The sequence below is a fragment of the Chrysemys picta genome, chromosome 1 (assembly GCF_011386835.1).
Source record: "Chrysemys picta bellii isolate R12L10 chromosome 1, ASM1138683v2, whole genome shotgun sequence".
Taxonomy (NCBI): Eukaryota; Metazoa; Chordata; order Testudines; family Emydidae; genus Chrysemys; species Chrysemys picta.
Window position 1 is genome coordinate 305,710,470 of NC_088791.1, and position 25,632 is coordinate 305,736,101.

Consider the following 25,632-nt stretch of genomic DNA (forward strand, 5'->3'; position numbering starts at 1 on the left):
GTCAGACACGAGGACAACTGGCGTGTTGGAAGCGTGAGAATGGAAAAGTCTGGTAACGCTTGGGGTACGTTCTCCCCTAGGGTGGAGCACACACAGAGATCTCTAATATTAATGGGGTGATCCTGGAGGGGGAGGGGGAGATTCATACTGTACTATCAGTGCTCAGCAGTGAAGCCCTGGCTGGGATGATTTAGCTGGGAATTGGTCCTGCTTTGAGCAGGGGGTTGGACTAGATGACCTCTTGAGGTCCCTTCCAACTCTGATATTCTATGATTCTATGTGAGAGGTGCTGTGTGCACGTGATGCCCACTGAAATCAAGGAGAACTGAAGAGATTCAGCAGCTCTCAGCACCTCGCAGGATCAGATCATTATCAAATTTCTTTAGGACTATATTAAAGTCTTCCCTAAGAAGAAGATGGTGGCATTCATACCCTGATTCAGCAAAGCACTTAAGCATGTACTTAATTTTAAGCATGTGCTTAAGTCTGTGATGGGTTACACAAACCCCACACTGGAATGGAAGGGGTTAAAGGACTATACTGGGCCCAGCCAGCCCCACCCCTCCAACCCTGCAGAGCATGCTCCAACTGAGACAGGTTTGAAAAGGGAGCAAGTAGCCGTGATCAGAAGGAGGAGGGTGGGGAGGAGTGCAGCCCTATCCTGAAAGGTTCCTGCCAAAAGGGGGCCGGAGAAGTCTCCCTGAAGGAACAGAACTGTATGCGGAGCCCAGTTTGGTTTCCTTTTCCTTTTCTCTTTATCTGTGACCAGAAGTGGAGGGAGAAAAGCAGTGGTAGGAAGTGACCCAGGGAAAGTAGCTCAGAGCCCACCGCTACCCCCAGGCCAAACACCGCTGACTCTCTGAGGGCCCTGGATCAGAGCCTGGTGAAGTGGGCGGACCCGGGGTCCCCTATCACTGCCTCATGACCAAGTGGACACTAACTACTAGGCCCCTTGAGGACCCTATTACAAAGTCCATCCTTCTTTTGCAAAGCAGTTAAGCATATGCTTGAAGTTGTAGACCTTGGATAAACAATGCAAGGAGAAATAAGGAATTAGAGGTTAACAATGGACAAAGAATAAACTCATAAATGGCCTTGTAAATAACTAGGGTTGCCAACCCTCCCAGTTTCACCAGGAGTCTCCCAGAATCGGACTCTATCTCCCAGAGGCTACTGAAGCCAAACCAGGAGATTTTAGGCAGCTAAAAGTTTGTCGGTGCAGCTTCCTGCCTGCCTTAGCCCCGCTGCGCCGCCGACTGGGAGCCACCCAAGGTAAGTGCTGCCTGGCCAGAGCCCGCACCCCAACCACCTGCCCGAGCCCTGAGCCCCTCCAGCACCCAAACTCCCTTCCGGAGCTTACACCCTGCACCCCCTCCTACACTCCAACCCCCTGCCCCAGGCTCAGCCTGGAGCCCTCTCCCACACTCCGAATCCCTTGGCCTGAGCCCAGAGCCCGCACATCCTCCCAAACCCCAACCCCCTGCCCCAGCCCAGTGAAAGTGAATGAGGGTGGGGGAAAGCAAGTGACGGAGGGAGGGGGGATGGAGTGAGCGGGGCAGGGTCTTGGAGAAAGGGCAGGGCCTTGGGGAAGGGGTGGGACAGGGGGCGGGGCAAGGTGTTTGGGTTTGTGTGATTAAACAGTTGTCAACCGTATAAATAGCATGTAATTAATGATAATGAAATAGTAAGAAGAGTGATGTGTGATAAGCTTGCTGGAGCTTTGCTTATTAACATAGTTTGCAGCTTGTGGACAGTTCATTATCCGTACAGAGTTTGATTATAAAAATTAGTACACCAATCATAAATAGTATTAAATGTGTACATTGAATGTGTGGTATACCTTGTGCTCATCCCCTACACTTGAGCCTGATCAACTGAAGTGTAGTTTGATTGTATGCCAATAAACTTCATTGATGAGTTTGGAGATCAACTGATCCATTGGATTCCAAAGAACTGGACAGAGTGTTCTCCCAGAACTGGATGAGCTGTTCTGGACAAGCCAAGTGATTATGGTTTGCTAAATTGGGGCCTCAGCACTTTATAGGATTGGACCTGCAATTTGGTGCCCATTCTCCAAAGACTCTTAAGCAAAGTTAGCTGTTGGGTTGGAAAGGTTCTCTCATGGATCAGTAACTGGTTAAAAGATAGGAAACAAAGGGTAGGAATAAATGGTCAGTTTTCACAATGGAGAGTGGCAAATAGCATGGTTCCCCCAGGATCTGTAACTGGCACCAACGCTATTCAACATATTTGTAAATGATCTGGAAAAAGGGCTAAACAGTCAGATGGCAAAGTTTGTAGATGATACAAAATTATTTAAGATAGGTACATCCAAAGCTGATTATGAAGAGTTACAAAGGGATCTCACAAAAGTGGGTAACTGGGCAACAAAATGATAGATGAAATTCAGTGATGATAAATGCAAAGTAATGCACATTGGAAAACACAATCCCAACTATACATACAACATGATGGGGTCTAAATTAGCTGTTACCATTCAAGAAAGAGATCTTGGAATCATCGTGGATAATTTTCTGAAAACATCTACTCAATGTGCAGTGGCAGTCAAAAAGTCTAACAGACTATTAGGAACTATTAGGAAAATAATAGCTAATAAGACAGAAAATACCACAATGCCCCTATACAATGCCCACATCTTGAATACTGCATGCAGTCTGGTTGTCCCATCTCAAAAAAAGATGTATTCAAATTGGAAAAAGTACAGAGAAGGGCAACAAAATGATTAGGGGTATGAAACAGCTTCCATATGAAGAGACTAAGGTGGGATATGATAGAGGTCTATACAATCGTAAATAGTGTGGAGAAAATGAATAGGGAAGTGTTATTTACCCCTTCATATAACACAAGAACAAGGGGTCACTCAATGAAATTACTAGGCAGCAGGTTTAAAAACAAATATAACAAAGTACTTCTTCACACAATGCACAGTCAACCTTTGAAACTTATTGCCAGGGGGTAGTGTGAAGGCCAAAAGTATAACTAGGTTAAAAAAAGAATTAGAAAAGTTCATGGAAGATAGCTATTGATGGACTTATTAGTCAAGATGGTCAAGAACACAGTCCCATGCTCTAAGCATCCCTAAACATTTGACTGCCAGAGCTGGGGCTGGGACTGGACAATGGGATGGATCACTTCATAAATTGTCCAGTTCTGTTCATTCTCCATGATGAATCTAGCACTGGCCCCTGTCAGAAGACAGGATAGTGGGATAGATAGACCATTGGTCTGACCCACTATGGCCATTCTTATGTTCTTATTCTAAAGGGTATGAAGCATTGTGTGGTTTGTGTCATATTAGTCTTCTGTGTCATATTTAAGTGGTTTTCAACCTTTTTTCATTTGCAAACTCCTACAAAATGTCAAATGGAGGTATGGACCCTATTGGAAATATTAGGCATAGTCTGTGGATCCCAGAGGTCCGCAGATCACAGATTGAAAATCACTGCACTAGAAAGATAGTTTGCCACCAGATCTTTTTTATTTACATCTGCTTTTCTGATTCCAGTGTAAGTCTAAATAAAAAGGAGTAATTGTGTAGCATGGACTGGTTCAGGCACGTGTATTGTAAGCAAACAAAAATGCTAGAAAGATATGTAGTGCTTTCTATTACCATCAGAACTCACTCCAGTATAAATGCCTGTTAATATAAATCTTCACCTATTTTGCTCAGCCCAGCAGAAAGTTCAAGAAGGTAAAATGTTCTTCTCTGCATGAATAAACTGTGGAATGTATTTGAAAATAAAGATTTTAATTAGAAATGGCATTTCTGAACCTCCTGCTGCTGCCAACCATGTTGCTGAAAAGTGACAAGTCATGCAGCATGAAAAAAGAGTCTCCATCCTACTGTCACAGAATTACAAAAATAAAAAAGTAATGTTTATTTTTTATACTTTTTAAACAAATTTTCTCCTTATTGTTAAAATAATGTTAAAGCAAATTAGAACCTTGTCACTCTAAACTCCCAAATACCTTTTCAGCAAGATGGCTGTCACCGGCAAGAGGGCCAAGGACTGTCTTGCTGAAAAGTGGCCCCATTTCTTCATATAGAAGATTGTGTAGTACTTTTTGATCTTTCAGCCCGCTCAGCTGAGCAGAATGGATTTTCCGTTCAAGTTCAAATATTGTAGTGAATTGTTGCCATTCTGTCAGCTGTCACTCTAAGTTATGTCACTCTGTCCCCGCCGCAGTGGCAGTATGGCTGCAAGTGAATTGTAGTGTGCCTAAGAGTGGTTGGGCCACTAATTACACAGCACAAAGTGAGCCTAATAAACTGACAGCTGTTCTGGCGGTCTGCTGATGTCATCCAGATTGAATGTGACAGTGAAAAGAGCAACATTTGTGATGCTAGCCAAATAAAAATGTAAAAACAGCAGCAACAAAAATATTTTGTCCAAAAAGGCAGCACTTGAAGCAGCACCTGAAGCAGCACCTGCTCTTTAAGGGCTTAAAAACCAAGAGTTCCTCTTTCACTCTCCATTTGGATAGGTTACCTCACATCCCTTCACTTAATCATGTAAAGCAAAATAATAAGAATGACAAAGAAAAAAGTATATTTCTGTGCAATGCCAAGGGATACAAGAGGAGAGAATTTGCAAAGTGATGTCATCATACCTGCTGGAAAGAGCATGTGTCCAGGCAGCAATTTACAACAGAATTTCCTGTCATTTGAGTAAACATCAAGCCATACCATTTCCTGCACATTTGTCTGCACTGAAGGAGCTTTCTAGGTGCATTGGTTGACATGGAAAAGATTAAGAGTAGCCCTTTGTTAAAATGTATTGGGGGAGAGGGGATTCAAAAAAATATGTCCCTGTGTAAAGAAGAGGCAAAGCACTTGGAAATAGGAAAAAACAGGACAATTTTGCTTCCCTGTTCCGGACAATTGGCAATTTTACAAAAGATTCTGATTTAATGAGTATTTCTTTGTGTTCCAACTCCCCATTAATAAGAGTTCAGGTTCTCCATTCTCTAGTGTGCCTGGAAAGTGAGAAGAAATGGAGATGGGATATATTTCACTGCTATCAGTAGGCCATGGCCTCAATTGTGTGTGGCTGTGCAAAGCAAAGGTCTTTTCTTCTACCATTAGAGACTGTCAAACTATCTGTTTAAGTAGGATTTACTGCAGCACAGTTAATCAGAATAGAAAAATGTAAGGTGACAGTTTAAATTTTGTAAATGTTCCGAACATAAATCTAAACATATCTTTTTAGAACATTTAGAGTTACAAAGCCTTTCTTCAGATGGACTGCAGTTATGTTGACTAAGTGCTTATTTTCTACTTAAGGTTTTGATGAAAACCATAGGATATTTTGATTCTTAATTTAGATTGTCTCCCCAGAGATCTTCAAGGTCACTGACTAAAAGATACAGTCGTGTTCTTTTATTTCCTTGCAGCCTGCACTTGATAGTAACAGAAGAAGGACAAAGGAAGCTGTGTCCACTCAAAAGGATTACAGGATAGAAAATACAGGTATTCTCCATACCTTAAGAATTGTTCAGTCCTCTTTTCTACCGCACTCCCACGTATCCCAAATAAGACCTCCAGGATCTGTAAGGAAATAAATCAGAAATCCCTTTGGTAACTGATGCAGGACTCTATGATATTCTGAATGAAATAACTCAGATAGTAGGCTTTTGCTGGATTTGTAGAGTATGTGATATTTTTAAGCTTTTCTGTAGATGAATTACCCAATTCCTTTAAAAATTAGAGATTAACAACTGACACCTAAAGATTGAAATGCAAACACTTTTGACTGCATCTTGGTGTATTTCCAAAGATGAAAGTATAACGTATGGCATAAAAATGAATCCTCTCTTCCAGACTTAAGAAGTATAGTACTGTAATCTTGATTTTCCTTCAAGTTTCATCCATACTGTATGATTGGCGGAACACAATGGTATTCCCTGATCATGATCTCCATACATTTACTAAAATCTGAATGTTTTATGGTATCTAATACATTTTATAAACTCACCAAAAATTCAAGGATTAACTACCTTAATTCCATTTTCCTATAAAATTTACTATTCCTAGTGCATACCAATTATATTAGCAGGGTCTCTTTTCTTTGGGCCATGATACTCTTTCATGTCTCCTACTTTGTCTTTTCCCTTGAGGTGTGATTACATTTTTGTTGGATCAACTGACATATAGGAGCTTTTGATTTTCCACGGTTTCTCCTGAAACCCTTCTCCATTTGTGAGAGATTCATTTTCAAAAAGAGGTTTCATCTCAAGTTCAGGGGCAGTTTCAGAAAAATTCACTTTTCTTTCAAGTTCTGACATTTTCTTCAGCATGCTTGATATTAGAGGTTCCAATCCTGCTTTTATTAAAGTCAGTGGCAAACTCCAATAGACTTAAATGGACAGCAGGAGCAGACCATTGAAATCTCGATGTGAAGTTATGCAAGGTGTTATTCTAATCACAATTTGTATTCATAATTTCTTTTTTTAGTTAGAAGCTGTAAAACTTCACACTTTTAATAAAAAATATATATTTGTGTTGTAAATATATGCAAAAACAACAGAATGTGATAGATTTTACTGCTATCACATATGTAATGCATATTGCTTGTTCATAATAGTAATGGAAGTCTAGTATGTAATAAAAAACTGAACAAACAAAATAATTTTGGAAAATATTTACTAGAGACATATCTAGCTTTGAACATCAGTAACGAAAATAGGTCAGTACATAGCACTAATATGTAATTGTTGGGAAATTATCACAAAATAATAGATAGCATGAAGAGTAATAGTAACACCAGTACTAATATGGCTTTTCTTACAGTTATGTTACTATTGATTGGAAGTGGAATGAACCACAGTCCCAGGGCTCCTAATGTTGAGAAGCTTTACTAGCTGAACTACTAGTCTAGATAATTAAATGAATTTCTCACCTCTGATGTTGTAAATCTCTAGCGATTAATCTGTATTACTACAAAGAAAACTCTTATTTCTACTGCCAGAAAAAAAGGATCCTATGTCAGAAGGTTGCCAAATAATTCCTGAAGGTTCCCATCCTGCAGCTCTTAATTAGGTAAAACTCATTTTGAAATTAGTCAGAGTTTTTCCTGACTGAGGAAAGCAAGAGCAGGCACTAAGTGTTGATAGTACGTCTGTCACTATAGACACGTACTACTCTGCGGGAACACTGAAATTAAGGAAATCTTTAACCATCATAGCCCTTTGTATTTAATGACCAAGGCTAAGGGAATGTGTTGAGTATCGCTGTTTTATTTCTTTTTGTGCTCCATTTTTCCACTTTACCTCAAGGTTGCCCTAATTTAGGTTTCTCAGACTATACTGGAGATTTGGTACACTGGAGTCATTCAGTACTGAACCTCATTTGAGAGTCTCCTATTGATTTTAATGGGTTGGATCAAGCACTTATGAATAGTTTGCCAGAATCATGGTGAACATTTCTCTGTTCTTTTTTCACCCCAAATCTCAGTGATTAGAATGATTCAGCTAAAAATATTATGATATTCAAGCCCTTAGGGACCCATTTGGGCTTCAGATATGCAGCAGTTAACATTTAGGGTTTTGTTTTCAAAGTGCACACGTGGAAAACTGTACTGGCAGTGGCTACATGTGGTAGGGGTCCAGGACAGAGTGTGCTTAATATAGGGTGGTATGTAAGTGCTATTTGCCGTAGACCAGCTCTTAACTTTATTCTGCCCTTCTATGTAGGTAGGCACACAACAGCACTTTAGGGGTTTGTAACTGGCCTGTTTCATGTACCCCATGCTGTGTAATAATATGAGAGGACTCCATGTGTCTCAAACTAAACAGGCTCTTTATTAAGAGAACTATAGAGATGCTGCAACTGTAGCTAGCATTCTAGCCATGTACAAACGGACTGACTTCCTAGTGCTTCCTCCAAACTCTTCCCTCCTGCAATCTGTGCTCCTCCTCCAAGTAGTTTTCTACTCTTTCCTATTAGCAGTTGTTGTTGGGTCTTTTATGCAAACATTTGCTTACTTGCTGGGGCCAAAGGAACTAGTACGTAGTGCACTCTAGGGACATGGGCTTTACTGCCAGCCTATTAGGCCATAACTGGGTTGACTAAGCAGCGCCTCCTTCTGACCTATCAGGGCACAACCCATCTAACCATGGGTCTCTGACAATTAGCTGGTGCCTCTCTCTGGTCCCGTGTAGTAGAGCCTGAGCCATGCAGGACGGCATACTTGAGTCCAACCTCTTCTTGGTTATTGAAGTCCAAGAAAAAACAAAGGCAAATTGTGAACTCAAAACTCAGGGTCATCTGAGGAATCTTTGATGAGACTCTAGCCTTCTTCTCAGGATCCATTTGTCCCCTTCACTGGGAGGCTCCTCCAGGTTGCAGTTCGCCTCAAGTTTTGGGCTGGACCCAGGCTTCTCCCCAGGTGGCAGGCTGTTTCAAGCTTCAGGTTCAAACCAGACTTCCTTCTCTGAGAGTAATATAGAGCTCTTCTCTCCTCCCTGGTCATCCCTGAACTGAGCTAGGCCTCCAGCTTTTATCTTCCCTCTTCATGGCTTACATTGGCTGCAGATGTAGCAGGACAGGATCAGCTGGGTCCAGAGTTCTCTTCTTAACCTTCTTGTCCCTAGTGTGTGGCCCTCTCACAGGCCTCATGGTCCTTCAGATACACTGGTTTTCAAATCAGTTTCTCATTTGTGTTTTTCTATTTATGCGGTTTTGGGAAAAGGGCAGGCCTACGGCTGCTCATAGGTAAAGGCCCTCTCCCTTAACCGGGCTGCAACTGAATATTGGGGAAAACAAATGAAAAAACAGGGACAGGAGTGAAGGTCATAGGGCAAAAATCAGGTAACCAGAAGGGACACTGCCCCTGCAGCTCCCATTGGAGCACCAGAGGGGGCCATTGGAGCGCATAGGAGTCGTGGCTTCCGGGAGCCACGTGGAGTGGCCACCCACCCTGCACCCCAGCTGGAGCACTGGAGTGGGGCCATATGGCTGCTGGGAGCCGTATGGTGCGGCCCCCGACCCAGCGTCCCAGCCGGAGCGGCCCCCGACCCAGCGCCCCGGCCGGAGCGGGACAAGCCCACGGGCCATGGTTTGCCCACCACTCGTGTAGTCAAAGTGATCTGGATCATTTGAGAAGCTGGGCTCATTCAAATAAAATGTATTTTGGTACATGATGCACCATGCAAGGTTATACATCTAGGAACAAGGAATGTAGGCCACACCTACAGAATGAGGAACTACATCATGGAAAGCAACGACTCAGAAAAGCAGGTCTTAAATTCAGCCAAAGCCAACTGGAGGAAAGCTGAAGCCCCGAGCCCCAGCTCACCCGCTAAGGCTGAAGCCCGAGCCCTGGTGCCTCCTGCTGGGGAGAAGCCCTGAGCCACGGGGCTCCAGGAAATACTCAGGAATAATTTAAGCACTGCTGTAAAGGATCTAGGATTCAGAGTGGATCTAGGACTAGTAGTGCAAAAGCAACTCAACATGCTCTCCTAGTGTGATACTGTGGCAAAAAGGGCTAATGCAATCCTGCGTTACATAAACATGGTGATTTTATCTCTATATAGGGCATTGATGAGACCAGTATTAGAATATCACATGCAGTTCTGATGTCCATATTTTAAGAAGGATGTTGAAAAATTAGAGAGAATGCAGAAAAAAGCCACTGTGACAGGGTCAGTAGCTCACCGCTGCGGCGCCTCCTCCTGGTCGTCTCGGGGAATTAGTTTTAGCCAGAAGAGCGTCCTCTTTGGGTGGCGTCCCACCTGTCGTCTCACCTTCGTTGGGTGCGCGGGTTCGCGCTGCTCTCCACGTACGGCGTCCGCTTCCGGAGCACTGCCCTCAGACAGTGTTCCCTGGTCCATTCACACCCCCTTCCGGGGGGGGGTGGTTAAACAACAGCCCCACCCCTCGAGTCCGATCCTCAGAGTCCAGGACCCGGTGTGGTTCTGACCGGCCGCTCCCTGCGGCCCGTGGCTATGCGTGGGACAGCACAGCAAACAAAGGGGGAAAAAGGGGGGGGGGGGGAGGACTCAGGCCCGCCCACTACTCTGAGTCCCGGTCCAGAGGCCCTCAGGTGACAGTCTCACTGTCTTCCTTCTCCTTCCTCCTCTGACTATCCCTCTGGACCGCTTCCCCAACAGCCCTTCGCTACGCTAGGCCTCCTCCTCCCAGGCCTGCCGCCTAGCAGGCTATGGAGTAGGGCCTTCTCCCACTCTCTCAGGCAGGCCTGCACTGCGCTGTCCATGGTGCTGGCCTCCCAGCTCTGGAGACAGACCTTCCCCTCTGAAGGCCTGGGACAGACTGACTGCTCCTGCTCTGGGCAGTCTTTTATATGGCTGAGGCGGGCCCTGATTGGCCGGCCCCAATCTGCCTTCTGATTGGCCCTCTGTAAGCCCTTCCCTGATTGGTTGGGCGGCTGTGCAGGCGCCTAGGCCTGCTGCAGCCCACCCTCTCTGAGTGTGGGGTAATCGCCCCACCACAGCCACCAACATGATTTGAATGCTGGAGACAATGACTTACAGAGAGAGACTTACAATGAAATCAGTTTAGTTTGTAAAAAAAGACTGAGGACTTGATTACAGTGGATGGGATGATTTAGTTGGGGTTGGTCCTGCTTTGAGCAGGGGTTGGACTAGATGACCTCCTGAGGTCTCTTCCAACCCTGATATTCTATGATTCTATGTATATGGAAAGAGAAGCAAGCTGTATTGCACACTGCACCTAGGAGCTCTCAGGGTGGGACTGTGCCTTAGAGGCATAGTCTCTCTCCCCAGTTCCCACTGGAACAGTGTATATTCTCCCTACCTCCTATGCAGGGCTGTAGCCTAAGGCTCCCACAAATGTGATTTTCATTTAACTGATGTCTTAGAGAGAGAAGGGTCTGTACCCCATTACCTAAAGTGAAGCTGGCCACAATGTCACTGTGAACTGGTGGGATGACTAAGCAGAAAAAAAAATCCAGTAAATTCTGTGCAGCAGGACATAACCTTTATAGATACAAATCAGACATAAACAAAGAGTGACATAAACAAACAAGGGGACGTAAACAAAGAGAGGAACAAATGTAAACTTCCCTAGTATGGGGATCAACGCAGCCCACAGAGTCCTGCTAGGATGTCTGGGGAAGGCAGCGCTCCCTATCACTATCCCTTTGTTATCGGACATCTGTATTAAACAATGAAGATGTAATGACAGGGGTTCAATTAATTGCCAAAATAGGTGCTGTAGCTTCAAATGCATGCGCATTTCATCTATATAATCAGTTGCTAGAGAAGATCTTTAACTTTCTGCCATATCACCTCAGAGACCTCTACTCTGCCTGCCATAAATGTAGTGTTAAATAATAGTTTGGTACCTCTGATTTGTGCTACTGCATTGATATTCCCCCTCCCCCCACCTCACAATTATCTCACAACTGTGCTAACATCAAGAGGGTATTATAAAAATAAATAACAATGTAAAGAAATGTCAAAAACGAAAGCTGCAGTGTGTCTGTAGTTTACCACCTGAATTTGTGTAGTAGGTATTTTAAACAAACATTTTGTTTACTGAAAAAGTTGAGCGTGGATAAAGGAGGCAATAGCTTTATGTTACATAAACACAAATCTAAATGCTTCTGTAACAGCACTTTCATTCAGCTCTTTTGTGCCCAGGGGCAGCTCTATGGTTTTTTGCCGCCCCAAGCACAGCAGTCAGGCGGCCTTCGGCGGTATGCCTGCGGGCAGTCCGCGGTCCCGCGGATTCGGCGGCGCTTCTGCGGTGCCCCGGCTTCGGAATGCCCACCGCCAAATTGTCGCCGAAACTGCGGGACCACCCTCACAGAGACCGGCAGGCCGCCCCCTGCGGCTTGCCGCCCCAGGCACGGGTTTGCTGCGCTGGTGCCTGGAGCCGCCCCTGTTTGTGCCCATGGAGGCACCCTTCTGTAACACTGCTCCTGAGGGAAACTGCAGCTTTCTCTGGACCTTTGAGCCAGTACATAGCTTGTGCCATTGGTCTTGCTCTGCCTGCTTTCACAAGACAGAGAGAACATTCTCTTTACAGTCATCAGCAAGCAATCCAGATCTAACAACCAATTCAATTCAACTTAAGCAGAGTAATATGGTGGCATTTTTACAGAACAGAAAGCAGATAGAAATTTAGGCTCTGATTCAGCAAACCACTTTAGCCCATGCTTAAGTCCATCACTATTCAGCAAAGCACTTGTGCATGTTTTACCATGTGCTTGAAGCTAAGCATATGCTTAAGTGTTTTATTGAACAGGGGCCTACAGTATCTTTAGAATTATTCTAAGCTTTAAATTACACACAAATGCAAGATTACCTAGTTTTATCAAGATACAGAAATCCGTCTGGCCTCTGGCCCTTGTCAGAAAAACTGCAAGTTAACACACTCCTCAGAGGATGTGCTGGTTTAGCAAAAAACCTCCTCAGTTACAGCGAATGGAGATTGTTGATCTCTGCAGGGACACGTTATTACAAGAGGTGAGAGAACAGCATATAATTACATAAATTTTTGGACCACAGACAAATTAGAATTACATTTGTTTTACCTACCTATCTCTCTTAGGGATTTATACTGCTGCCCATTAACTGTAGTTATCTGAGCATCTTCTACATAAAATCAATAGTAATAGCAAAGTCCCTGGTGGACTCACGGAGTCTCTGGCACGTCTCCCTTTTCAGTAGATGTGATTAAGTTATCCTCTGAAATCATTCCTTTTACAAAAATACACATCCTTGTTCCTGGTACATTAAAATATATTATGATATGTGTGTTTCTAGACCTGTAAGGAGAGAGGTTTTAGCCCTACCTATGACACAATTAACTGGTAGGGAAAATGGCCTTTGGGTTAACTAAAGAAGAAGCCTGGATAGCAGGAGAGAGAAGGAAAGATTCCAGAGAAAGAAGCTCTGGGAGTTGCTGCTCAGGACCCCAAAGAAGCCCAGAGGAGATGATGGGAAGAGGATGAAAAGAGTCTGGGAAAGGCTGAAAGTACAAGCACCAGGAAGGAGGGCAGGGGGACTCGTGTCAAGGAATGGAATATTGCTTGCCTTGGACTATCCTGCAGGCCCCGGGAAAGAGGCCTGTAGGACTCCTGATCCAGTGAGACAAAGGGCTGTTTCCCAGGGCCTGTGGGATAGTCCAAGCAAGAGTCCATCCCTTGACCCAGAAGTTCCCCTGGTCTCCTTCTTGGTGCTTGTACTTTCAGCATTTCCCATTGTGCTGAGCCCAAACACAGAAAAGAGACAATCCCTGCTTTAGAGGGCTGTATGCCACTTGTCTTTGTAGACTGTAAGTTCTTTGGGAGCATATATATATATGCCTGTGTATAAGTTGCTTTTGCAAGAGGCAGGAATGATTGTATTGCTTGTTTCCTTTGTGACAAAGGGAGTTGTATTTACTACATTTAATTTTGGTATGGGAGGGGAAGATGAGTGGTAGTTAGGTATATGCTGCACATTTCAATTGGAAATATCACAGCTTCTAATATACCTATTTTTACTACAGTAGCAATAGTGGTACTGACACAAAATTCCAATTATATTTAAGATCTGTGGTTCAACATGATTATGTTAAATAAAATGCTTCTGTAGATGTACAAGGGCTCTAACATTTGACTTCAGTTTTATTGATTTTTACTTCTCTAAGTTTACCATATTTAAAAAATAAAAAAGAGGACACTCCATGGGCCCTAGCCCCGCCCCTTTCCCACATCCGGCCCCGCCCATTTCCCCACCCCCGGCCCCGCCTCAACTCCATCCTTTCCCCGCCCCTTCCCCAAAGTCCCCGCCCTAACTCCCCCTCCTCCCTCCCAGCCACGCGAAAAGGGCTGCCCGAGCGCTATCGGCTTTACGGTTTGCCAGGCAGCCTCCAGACCCTGTGCCCCCGGCCAGCGCTTCCCCAGCGCAGCTGGAGCCCGGGAGGGGAAGCGCCCAGCCAGGGGCACAGGGTCTGGAGGCTGCCCGGCAAACCATGAAGCCGGTAGCACTTGGGCTTTGGGCAGCCCCTTTGCCTCCGAACCCTGCGCCCCCGGCTGGGCACTTCTCCTCCCTGGCTCCAGCTGCTCTGCTCCTTCCCTGACTCAGACTTCGGCTCTGTTTAAGAGCCAAGCTGCCCGAGCCAGTGCTACCGGCTTCGGGCAGCCCCCGTGCCTCCGGACCCCAGCTGCCGGCCGGGCACTTCTCCCCGGCTCCAGCTGCTCTGCTCCGGCGGCGCAGGGTCCGGAGGCACGGGGGCTGCCCGAAGCCGGTAGCGCTGGCTCGGGCAGCTTGGCTCTTAAACAGAGCCGAAGTCTGAGTCCGGGGAGGAGCAGAGCAGCTGGAGCCGGGGAGGAGAAGTGCCCGGCCGGCGGCTGGGGTCCGAAGGCAAGGGGGTTGCCCGAAGCCGGTAGCACTGGCTCGGGCAGCTTGGCTCTTAAACAGAGCCGAAGTCTGAGTCCGGGGAGGAGCAGAGCAGCCGCGGGAGAGGAAGTGCCCGGCCGGTATTTTTCCCGGACATATTCGGCTTTTTGGCAATTCCCCCCGGACGGGGGTTTGATTGCCAAAAAGCCGGACATGTCCGGGAAAAACCGGACGTATGGTAACCCTAACTTCTTTTTTAATTTTCTTTGTTCTTCCTACCATATCCATTCCTAAATTCTCATCTGCAAGAAGGCAGCTGACCACAAGGTGGCATAGTTCATCATTGTGTATCTGTCTTGCTGCAAAATTACTGTTTAGCAAGCACAGAGTTACCTTCCTCCTAAGTCTTCCGGTTAAAGATTAATTAAAAAGTGTAGCTTCCTCTTTTGCACATAACTAATAGTTTCCTTAAACTAACAATGGAAAAATATTTGGACAAATATAGGGGTGGGGACATGTTTTGATACAGCCTCTGACTCAGACTTTTCTTTAAACAAAATAGGACTTGTGCATAATTTTCAGTGTTTACCTCATCATATTGTCAAACTAGTTAAACAAACTGGAATTTGTTTAGCCCCATTTAACATTTGCCTGAAACCTGTTCAGTCCCAATAGCATCAATAAATGCAAAAATTGTCAAATTGTTCAGCTTTAGAATACATACAGTGGTTTTCTGGAAACATTTTACGAAGTAGAACTATTTGTCATTTAGATATTATTGTATTTTCCTCTGCTCCCCATGCAAAGGGTGTATCTGTGGATTAGTTTATCTAATTTGAGCAATACAAAGGTAACTGAATGTGACTGAATTTGAGTGTTCCTTTCTGTTTTTACAACTTAGAGGCATTATGGGATATCAGTTTACAGATTTGACTAAAATAATTCTAAATTAAAGTCAAAGAGTGTTATTGTAGTAGGAGTGCAATATACATGCTAAGTCTATAGATCCCTATAAGAAGCCTGAACAGGAGAGTTATTTAGAGAGGTTAAATGATGTGGAACAAAGCCTCCAAAAGCTGTAATTGAATGTGACAGAAACATTAGTTTAGAAACAAGTAACATTTAATCACACAGAAGCATAACTTTGTATGTTGTTTTCTTCTGTAGAATTTACATTTTAATCTGTTGAGACAGCTCATCACTTTTGGCTGCCTAGTTCCACCAGCCTGTCAGAATATGCAAATGAAACAACTGATGTAAGAAGTGGGACTGGTTCTTTCAAAAACTGGCCTCTACTTGATGCATGCATAAAATTGCAATTGCACATACTTGCACCTGCATTTTGCAGATGTAAATGCCTGCAGGTCCACCAACACTTGCACATGCCATAATCAAACATCTGAGCCAGCACAAGCATTTGCAATTGCAAAACCATGCCAATATTTGTGTAATAACAGGTCTAAGAATGTTAAGGGTGCATGCTGTGTTAGAAACGTAGCAAGAGTTTGCATAAGCTAGATGCAAAAACAAATGTATACGTGTATATATACAAACTGAGGCTGGGATGAGGATGGGCTGACCATTTTTGAAATACAATTTTATTTTAGTCTGTCACAGATAGGCAGGAAAAAACAAATAGGATAAAGTTACAGTTAATGAACATATAAGAGGAACTGATTATTACAAGTGAACGATTGTTACAAGTAGATACATTAGCCAGGGCCGACAGAATAAACATCAGTATAACATAATGGGTCAAGGTACTGTAACAGGACGCTGGTCTTGTTACTGCCCTGAGCGCTTTAAAACTGGGAGCTGTAGTTGTAGAACAGATGACTAGGAGCAAGAATGTGACATTAAGGAAGTCAGATATGGAGCTTCCTAGGTAGCAGACAGGAGAAACTTGGGTTCAGGTATCAGGTTAGCCCTAAGGTGGATGTATTCACTGTAGCTTAGAAGGGATAGATGGTATGGTGGAAACTGGAAATGTCTTGGGCTGTTAGCATCCAGTGTTTTGAGTTTATTTGCTCTTGTTTTGGAGTTCTTGTTTGAAAATAAAGCCAGTCCTAGGAAAGAGTCTTGCATTGAATGGTTGTTGGGGGCTTTATTTTAACTTTCCCCAGCCAATGTCTTTGCCCACCAGTTTACAGGTACAAAGAATTATACTGCAAATGCGACCCTCCCTCTGAAGTCTATGTCAGTTAAGGATGCTTTGCAACTTGCAGGAAGGTCATATCAACAAGCTAGCAAGATCAGGTTCTAAGACACTCATAGACTTCAAGGTCAGAAGGGACCATTATGATCATCTAGTCTGACCTCCCGCATGATGCAGGCCACAAAAGCTGACCCAACCCCTTTCCCTTGACTCTGCTGTTGAAGTCCCCAAATTCTGTGATTTAAAGACTTCAAGTTGCAGAGAATCCTCCAGCTAGTGACCCCTGCCCCATGCTGCGGAGGAAGGCGAAAAACCTCCAGGGCCTCTGCCAATCTATCCTGGAGGAAAATTCCTTCCCGACCCCAAATATGGCGATCAGTAGAACCCCGACCATGTAGCAAGACTCTCCAGCCAGACCCTCATTGTCCATTGATACTATTTATCAGAGATGGCACGCTGTTGATTTGACTAAAATCACGTTATCCCATTAAACCATTCCCTCCATAAACTTATCTAGCTTAATCTTAAAGCCCGACAGGTCCTACAGTGTTCTGGAGGCCAAGGAAATAATTTTACTTTATGGTGAAGGCATTAAATAAGAGTAGGTTTCAGGAGTGGAGCTTACTAGAATCAAGACTAGAAATTAAACAGTGAATCCAAAATAAGAGTGAAACGGCTTGATTATGGCTTTAACATCACCCTCTGGAAGCAACCAGACAACTGATCTGATGAGGTGGAAATTGAAAGAGAAGGTTTATTTCAGGACAGGATTCAGCAAAAGTAAGAGGGGAAGAAATAAAAAATCCCAGTAGAATGAGATCTAGCAAAAGTTAATAAGGATCCAGTATGGTATAATCCAATAAGAATGAAAGGAGAGAAAAAAGATCCAAGATGAGTTATTTTGTCTGTATCTGAAATAGATTACAGTCTCTTTAGGGCAAGTCTCTCCTCATTTGTTTGTATAATTCCAAGCACACTGTCCCTTTATCCATGATAAGTAATAATAATGCAGTGGAAGTTCTAAATTCCCCTCTTCTGGACTCTCATTTATAACTCTCAGGGACAGCCCCACTCCCCTCGTTACACCAAACTCGGGCACACCTGGACTGGAACAGGAGCGCTGAGCCCAATTTCCTTTAAGGGCCAGTTACTCATAGACTCATAGACTCATAGACTTTAAGGTCAGAAGGGACCATTATGATCATCTGGTCTGACCCCCTGCATGCTGCAGGCCACAAAGCCATCCCTACCCCTTCCCTTGACTCTGCTGTTGAAGTCCCCAAATCCTGTGGCTTAGTGACTTCAATTGGCAGAGAACCCTCCTGCTAGCGATCCCTGCCCCATGCTGCGGAGGAAGGCGAAAAACCTCCAGGGCCTCTGCCAATCTACCCTGGAGGAAAATTCCTTCCCAACCCCAAATATGGCGATCAGTAAAACCCCGAGCATGTAGGCAAGAGTCTCCAGCCTGACCCTCGTTAGCCATTATACTATTTACCTGCCATGGCTCAGTATTCCTTTGGCTAAAATCATGTTTTTCCATTAAACCATTCCCTCCATAAACTTATCTAACTTAGGGTTACCATTCGTCCGGATTTACCCGGACATGTCCTCCTTTTTGTGCTAAAAATAGTGTCCGGGGGGAATTTGTAAAGCACTCACAATGTCCGGGATTTCCCCCTCCCCCGGCACAGCAGAGCGAGCGGCTGGGAGGGCTGCAGGAAAGTCCCGGGCTGGACTCCGGAGCAGCTGGAGAGGAGCTCCGCCCTGCATTCTGAGCAAGTGTCTCAGCACAAAGTGCAGCCCTCCCCTTTTGCAACTGGGAGCGGTTTCTGCCATGCAGCGTAGCAAAACGGGAGCGAGAGCACTTTGTGCTGATACAAGGGCAGCTCTCCCCTGCAACCCGGTCCGGACCAGGGACCGGGTTTTGTTGTGCAGGGCCAGGGACCGGGTTTTGTTGTGCTGGGGAGCTTAGCCACGTGTCCGGCTCGCACAGAGCCCAACACCCTGTTCTGAGCAGCAGGGTAAGGGGGGGCAGGAGAAGGGGCAGGGAGGTTCTGGAGGGGGCAGTCAAGAAACGGGGGGGGGGGCTTTTTGGGGGGAGTGGAGAAAGTTTTGGGCAGTCAGGGTACAGGTAGGGGGTAGGGTCCTGGTGGGCAGTTGGGGGGGGGTCTTAGAAGGGGGCAGTTAGGGGACAAGGAACAGGGAGTCTTAGGTAGGGGGTGGGATTCTGGAGGGCAGTTAGGAGCAGGGGTCCCAGGAGGGGGCAGTCAGGGGACAAGGAGCGGGGGAGGGGTAGGGGGCTGGGAGTTCTGGGGGGGAGCTGTCAGGGGGCAGGAGTGGGGAGAGGGATCGGAGCAGTCAGGGGACAGGGAGCAGAGGGGTTTAGATGGGTTGGGAGTTCTGGGGGGGGCTGTCAGGGGGCAGGAGTGCGGAGAGGGATCGGAGCAGTCAGGGGACAGGGAGCAGAGGGGTTTAGATGGGTTGGGAGTTCTGGGGGGGGGGGCTGTCAGGGGGTGGGGAGTGGTTGGATGGGGCGTGGGAGTCCCAGGGGTCTGTCTGGGGGTGGGGGTGTGGATAAAGGTTGGGGCAGTCAGGGGACAAGAGGCAGGGAGGCTTAGATAGTCCTGGGGGGCAGTTAGGGGCAGGGGTCCCAGGAGGGGGTAGTCAGGGGACAAGGAACGGGGGGAGGGTTGGGAGGTCAGGGGGGGCGGGAAGTGGGAGGGGCAGGGGCGGGGCTAGGGTGGGGCTCCTCCCGTCCTCTTTTTTGCTCGCTGAAATATGGTAACCCTATCTAACTTAATCTTAAAACCAGACAGGTCCTTCGCCCCCACCGTTTCCCTCGGAAGGCTGTTCCAATATTTCACCCCTCTGACGGTCAGAAACCTTCGTCTAATTTCAAGCCTAAACTTCCCCACGGCCAGTTTATATCCATTCGTTCTCGTGTCCACATTAGTACTGAGCTGGAATAATTCCTCTCCCTCCCTGGTATTTATCCCTCTGATATATTTAAAGAGAGCAATCATATCCCCCCTCAGCCTTCGTTTGGTCAGACTAAACAACCCGAGCTCCTCTAGTCTCCTTTCATACGACAGGTTTTCCATTCCTCTGATCATCCTAGTGGCCCTTCTCTGTACCCGTTCCAGTTTGAGTTAATCTTTTTTAAACATGGGAGACCAGTACTGCACACAGTACTCCAAATGAGGTCTCACCAGCGCCTTATACAACGGAAGCAGCACCTCCTTATCCCTACTAGATATACCTCGCCTAATGCATCCCAAGACCGCATTGGCTTTTTTCACCGCCACGTCACATTGTCGACTCATAGTCATCCTGCGGTCTACAAGGACCCCAAGGTCTTTCTCCTCCTCCGTTACTTCTAACCGATGCGTCCCCAGCTTGTAACTAAAATTGTTGTTAGTCATCCCTAAATGCATCACCTTACACTTTTCACTATTAAATTTCATCCTATTTCTGATACTCCAATTCACAAGCTCATTCAAGTCTCCCTGCAGAATATCCCTATCCTCCTCTGAATTGGCAATGCCTCCCAGCTTCGTGTCATCCGCAAACTTTATCAGCCCACTCCTGCAATCGGTTCCGAGGTCAGTAATAAATAGATTAAATAAAATGGATCCCAAAACCGAACCTTGAGGAACTCCACTGGTGACCTCCCTCCAACCTGACAGTTCACCCTTCAATACGACCCACTGCATTCTCCCCATTAACCAATTCCTTATCCACCTCTGGATTTTCATATCGATCCCCATCTTTTCCAGTTTAACCAATAATTCCTCATGCGGTACAGTATCAAACGCTTTACTGAAATCAAGGTATATTAGGTCCATCGCATTTCCCTTATCTAATAAGTCCGTTACTTTCTCGAAGAAGGAGATCAGATTGGTTTGGCACGATCTGCCCTTCGTAAAACCATGTTGTAATTTGTCGCAATTGCCATTAACCTCAAGGTCCTCAACTACTTTCTCTTTCAGAATTTTCTCCAGCACCTTGCACACTACAGATGTTAAACTAACAGGCCTGTAGTTACCCGGGTCACTTTTTTTCCCTTTCTTGAAAATAGGAACCACATTAGCTATTCTCCAGTCTAACGGAACCACCCCCGAGTTTACAGATTCATTAAAAATTATCGCTAAGGGGCCTGCTATTTCCCGCGCCAATTCCTTCAATATTCTCGGATGAAGATCATCCGGTCCGCCCGACTTAGCCCCATTAAGGTGTTCAAGTTTCGTATCTACCTCGGATACGGTAATCCCCCCTCCTGTATCCCCCTCTGTCACGCTGCCAGTATTCCTAATCCCTTCATTGGCCTCATTAAACACCGATGCAAAATATTCGTTGAGATATTGTGCCATGCCTAGATTATCCTTAATCTCCTCTTCGGCTATAGTCTTCAGCGGTCCCACTTCTTCTTTCTTTGCTTTCTTCCTATTTATATGGCTGTAAAATCTCTTACTATTGCTTTTAATTCCCACTCGCAAGGTCCAACTCTACACGGCTTTTGGCCTTTCTCACTCTATCTCTACATTCTCTGACTTCACTAAGGTAAGTTTCCTTACTGATCCCTCCCCTCTTCCACTCTTTGTACGCTTTCTGTTTTTTCCTAATCGCCCCTTTGAGACGGTCGCTCATCCAGCTCGGTCTAAATCTCTTGCTTACTAATGTTTTTCCCTTTTTCGGGATACAGGCCTCCGACAGCTCATGCAGCTTTAACTTAAAGTAATCCCAGGCATCATCTGCCTTTAGATCCATTAATACGTTTGCCCAATCCACTTCCCTTACCAGTCCTTTTAATTTGTTAAAATTAGCTTTGTTAAGTTACCTTTTTACAGAAAGGAAATGAATTGCCAACCCAAAGGAACAAGCAAAAGAGATTAATCTAGCAGACCTAGCTTTTAATGGTGATATTGTCACCGAGTAAGACAAACACTTGGCAAATATGATTTATATTAACATTATGTCTATTAAAGTGTCAGTACAGGACATACAATTGTGCTAATGCAAATTGCTTCAATGTTGTACTCTGAGTAATGCACACCAAGTAATGACTTTATAAGGTTATTTCAAAATTATATCAGAGGGAGGCAAAAAGGTACAGTCCCGGATTCTGCTGTGCATTCCTGTTGCTTTGTGCTTCTCTGGTAGCACATGGCTGCCTGAAAACTGTTTTGAGTGGCAACTGGAGTTCCTACTTCTGGAAGGGGAATTCACTGGTGGAAAAAAGCCAAGCATAGCCTCACGCTGCTCTAAGTTGTCACAGGGCATAGCCCAGCCCTAGCTCAGACCTCACTGACCCAGATTCAAGAAACTGCAAAGGTGGTGAAAAGCCATTTCCTAAATCAAGTCCTGTGCTAAGCATAAAAATGGCTGTATCCAGCAGTTGTGCCCACAGTGTCCCAGGCTGATTCTTTCTGATACCATTGATACAGAAGTTTGGTTGATTTTTAGTAAGACTCTAGCAGGGTGGGTAAAATTGTTCCTGAGTGGCTCCACCCTTACCTTTCTGATATAATCCAGATGGCTTGTGGGGCGTAATTGTTTCTTTGCTCCAAGGGTTCTCTCCTGCCGTTCAATGATTATCTGAGGCCACTGTGGTGGGTGGCTAGTGAGACAACATGGGATGCGGTGTGTTCAATATGCTGATTGTGTCAGAGTAATGGAACAAAGAAGCCAGTGCATTTGGGATTTGGATGAGGGTTAGTCTGTGACTGAATGCAGACAAGACTGAAATAATGTTGGTGGCTTGGGCAAGCAGCTGGGGGAGTTGGTGAAATTTGTACTGGTTTCTCTTAGAGTAACCACCATCTATACAGGGGTGCACAATCTAGGTGTTATGAGATCCTGGGCTGCTCTTGGACGCTCAGGTGCAAGCTGTGGCCAACAACGCTTTTTTTTTTTATCTGTACCTTGTGTGCAGATGTGTGACACTTTCTCTCCAGTTTGGGCCTTGCCACAATCATCCTCTATTTTGTCACCCCAAACATGGATTATTGTAAAGTATTTTACATGGAAACATTCTATTGTCTGGACATGTGGATAAAAGATAGGAAGCAACTGATGTGGTTTAATTAGGCTACATCATTACTCACTTAAAAGATCTGGGAGCACCTGGCAATAAATTGTACAGTGCAGGTCATAATCATTTCCTTAATAATTTCCACATAATCCCCAACCTGGTCCCAGCCATCCCATGGCAGGGACCCTGCCTCCCTCCCCTCATGAGGTAAAAGGGGACTATAAAAGGAGTGGGGTTAGCTCCCCACTGTACTAGACATGGCAGCCCCAAGACCCCTTCCTCAGTTCCCTTAAGGGTTGCTTTCCTTCAAATCCTTTCCCCATCCATTTTATCCAATTACTGTACCCTCCCATAATGAATTCCTGCATTGGATACCACAGAGTTGCCACATTATAACCCAACTCCCAAGACCAGATCCCAGACCAGCTGTGGGGAAGGCAGAAAACCCCACACTGCCTAGGCCAATCTGCAATGAGGTAAAAATTTGTTCCCAGCACCCAAGGAAAAAAGGGGGAACTAGCATAATGCCTGCAGCAGGTCCTGAAGAAATCCTGTCCTTTTGCACATTTCATGGGTAAATGGGTGCTGCCAGCATGGTCCAGGTAAAAGAGGGCTGCTTTGGCGCTGCACACACGCACACTCTTCCAGTCAGGAATGGCAGTTTCCCTTCCCTGACCTGGCCAGCTTCTTCCTGCTCTTCCCTGCTCTGTCTCTGTAAACTTTCTCATCCTCTGCTATTCTTTGTAGGTGGGAGTCCTTAAAAGGGCAACAACCCTTGTCTTCTGTCAGCTGGCAAGGACCCACCACATCAAGCTGCAGTGAGCATATTCGGTCCAGATTCTTAAACAGACCTCATCACTGTAAGAAGAGCAGTAGGGGCCTCACCTGAAGCCCACTCAGAAACATAAGCTAGCACAGAATGGAGCACTTTACACAAGTGCCTCTAAGAACTGTATTGAATGCCCGTACACTTCTGGGTGGAATTCAAGGTGCTGGTTTTAATCTATAAAGTCCTATATGTTTTGGGACTGGCTTCCTTGAGAAATCACCTCTCCCTCCCTGTCACATGGCCACATGGGGTACTTGAGCTACAGTTTTCTTGTTACGAACAGAAGGAAGCTGCTGGCAGGGTCTTACTTGTGAGCAATCCTCAGCTTTGGAATTGACTTCTGTGACACTTCCTGGGGATACCTGGGGTGTGATGCATGTCACTACCACCTGCCCACAGTGTAAGGAGGCCTTGTCTGTGCCTGCCAGGGGTAAGTGTCCCAACCCCACTGGCCACAGGCAACACAGGCACTCCCCTCGAGGCCTAAGCGGGCCCTGCCCTCTCTTTACTGGTTAGCTACGGTCAGGATACCCAAGGCTGTGAGGCACGTTATTACTACCTGCCCTTATCCTGAGGAAATCTTGTCTGTGTCTGCTGCAGGCCAGCTTCCCAAAGTCTTTGCAGCCTGTTCCAGCCAGGTTGGGCTGTGTTGTTCTGTCCTATGAAAGGAGCAAACTGATAGGGGGAGTCCTTGGTGAATTGTGGAGAACACAAGAACAGCCATACCGGGTCAGACCAAAGGTCCATCTAGCCGAGTATCAGAAGACAGGATACTGGGCTAGATGGACCTTTGTGTGTACAGGTGATATTTCAGGAGTTGAATATCTATATTGAAAACTATGTTCTTAACATATTGTCAGGACCAGGACATGGGCAATCTGACATAGTGGTCAAAGCAGGAGTCAGGCTGGGTCAGATACCAGGAGGTCATTGTCCAAACCAAGAATTGAGCATCAGGAAACAGGCAGGGTATGCCTTCTGGGCATGCTATAAAGCCCATAATTTCCCAAAGGTTTGGGGGATGGGGTTGTGTTTAGGCTTGAAGAGGTTAGGTTTCTTTTACATATTTGCTAATGAATATTTATTCGTCTGTCCAAGTGGGATGAATAGTCCTTTGAATTGTATTATTTATATTATGTATTTCACATTTATGAAATAAATGCCTTATCATTGGATAAGCAACTAGAGAGGCTTTTAAACATCAAAATAAGTTAGTTTTTTATACACATATCTGAGATGATAAAAGAAAAGCCTAATATATATGGCCTGATTCTCCATTCTATTACACTGTTTTATACCAGAATAACCCACATTAAAATCAATGGAGTTACAACAGCATAAAACAGGAATAATACAGTGGTGAACAAAGGTCATAACTGAAAAACCCGTGATTATGAATGGAGAGGGAGAAATTAGATCAAGGGTTTCTTTGTTTGTTTTTTAATGAACTGCTTCAGCAACAAAGATATCTGTTAAACAGTACATCCAGCTGCATTAGATTAGAAAAGTCACTAAGGCTTTTTATAGAAAGATATTACAGCTCATAGGTCAGTTCCTCAGTGAATTTTTTAAAAGCTTAAAGAGTGATAATTTCTACTATTAGCAAAGTTCATCATGTCAACTGAAGACCATTTCCCTAGACCTTTATTAACTCATTTGATAATTCCAAAAAGAAAGAATAGATCCACAGGGATGGATTCTCAGCTGAGATAAATTGGTATAGCTCCATTAGCTGAGGATCTGTGCCTTAATTTTTAGTTTATTAATTTCACATCCAAAAATATTGTCAAACTGATTTCCCTATAAAGATATAGCTAGAAGGGAAATCTAGATCATGGTCTGGACCAGGGATTCTCAGAACAAATTATTTGGTGGCCTCAGAGTGTGGCCACCAACTCTTCCTGGTGGCTGCTTTCACACTTTCCCCTTAAATACTTAATTAGCTTTAGGAAAAATAACTAAATATGCACATATACATGTCTAAATCATTACAATTTATGTATTGCTAGCTAGTAAGTCTGTTGTGAAAAGTGATATTAACAAGCATACAGGTATCACTTTCACAGCAGACTTACTCAGTCCCAGCAAGTCTGGGGTCAGGGGAGGCAGCAGGGGCCAGGGGTGATGAGGTTGGGCAGGTGGCTGGGGGAGGCAGCGGGGATGTGGAGCTTGAAGCCCAAGCCAGAGCTTTCTGTCCCGCCACCCCAGGGCTGAATCTGGGAAGGTGGAGAACTCACCGGCTGCCTGGTCCTCCAGCATTGTGCCCAGGTGTCTCCAGAGGGGGGC